Source organism: Galeopterus variegatus, unplaced genomic scaffold, assembly GCF_000696425.1.
Source record: "Galeopterus variegatus unplaced genomic scaffold, G_variegatus-3.0.2 Scaffold3045, whole genome shotgun sequence".
NCBI lineage: Eukaryota > Metazoa > Chordata > Mammalia > Dermoptera > Cynocephalidae > Galeopterus > Galeopterus variegatus.
In genome coordinates, this window is record NW_007729156.1 from 206,244 (window position 1) to 208,119 (window position 1,876).

Here is a 1,876-nt window from a genome sequence, read left to right on the forward strand (position 1 = left end):
AGGCTTCATCTTCAACATTGTCTTATCCCTTCTTAAAATGAATTATTGATTTGTAAACTACTGATTTCTTTGGGCCATTTTCCCCATAAACCTTTTGTAAAGCATCAATAATTTCACCATTCTTCCACCCAAGCTTCCCCATAAATTTGATATTTGTTTTTGCTTCAATTCTAGCAGAATTCGTGTTGCTCTGATAGGAGCTCTTTTCAACTGATGTCTTATCCTTAGTGCCTCAAACTAGATCCTGTTTTGATATGTTAAAACAAGTTAGTACAAGTTTATTTTGGTGCAAAAAATTTTGCAGTCCATGCATAGTTTTTTCTTTTTCTTTTTGTTTTGGCAGCTGGCCAATACAGAGATCTGAACCCTTGACCTTGGTGTCATGCATAGTTTTTTCATAATATGCATTTTCCATGAACTTTTTGAAGACCCCCTCATAGACTGGGAGCATATGCCAAAGTTTTATTTAACTCACTGAGGGAACCAATAGGATGAAAAAGCTAGTTCAAATGATAATATTAAAAACTTTTTTTAAAATAGTGAGTGGGGAATAAAAGGAATGCTGAGATAAGATTGCTAAATTAAGTACAAAACTAGTTAAAGTCCTACAGGGCAATAAAACCATAATCTTTAAGGTTATCTTTTCTACTAGACAGAAAAGAAAATCATCACACTTCATTCATTTCATTTAAGTTAGCCTCTAGCTGTAGAGTTGTTTGTTATGTAGATATGTGAGCTCTAAACCATAATAAATACTATGTCAAACAAAATTACCTTTCCTGGAGTGTTAGATGACTTCCAGGCAGCTTCCTGAACAGTGCTGTAGCATGACATTAAAAGGTAACGAAGGTAGCCATCATTTAACCATATTTCCAAATACTGAAAATTCTTCCTTAATAATTGTAATAATGAATGCTCTGAACTTAGAGTTAAAGCTTCTGCCCATCTCAGCTTTAGTCTGGGTACCTACACTGGCAAAGATCTCTTCCCCTTTCCCATTGCTCTGTACTGGGCTAAAGGGGCACAAGAACAAAGCCTCCCCTCACCCTCTGCCCAGCTGTGGTTGGGGGCTAGCAATCCAGGCTGCAGAGTTAACAGCAGGATGGCATCATATATTACCGGGTAGTGTTAACTATGCTGAAGAACAAATATGCTTGTATACTAAACACTATACAGTAATGTTTTATTGGTTCTTGAAAAGAAAAAAAAAGAAAACTATAATAAAGTAGGAATAAATAAAATTTAAAAAATTTAATAGAGCAGAAAGGATAAAGAGACCATAGGAATTAGCATTTAATATGTGCAAAGTATTGTATCCCATTAAAAACTATTGTACCTCACTAAAATATGTGGTAGTTTCTACAATCAAAGGTAACCCTCAAATTTCAATATTTGGCAATGGATTTTATTTTTGTAGAATTAGAAACTCACTAATAAGTCTCACTCCTCAAAGAACTTATGCAAAATTAGCTTTAAGTGCTTGATTGATTTGAAATAATTTAAAATTAGAAGTTGCTGTACACTCTAACCTTCAAAATAAATATCCAAAATTTGAAAATCCAGGAAACTCACTGTCAGTTATTTCCATTGCCATTCATTTCTATTCCTTCTTTATAAATCCTTACTTGTGTCTTTTTTTCATAGAATAACCTAACTCTTAGCATTCGAAATTTATATTTTCATAGTTAAAGTTTATTTTTCTCCCATATTTTAGGCCACAGGAAATGGAGTTGCTGAAATAAAGTATACTGTATAAAAAAACACTTATTTAATCTGATGATAAAACTTTATGGTTAACATTTTAATGACTATATGTTGAGATTTTGAAGTAAAGCTCCAGTGTTTTTTTTTTTTTTTTTTTTTTTTTTTTTTTTTT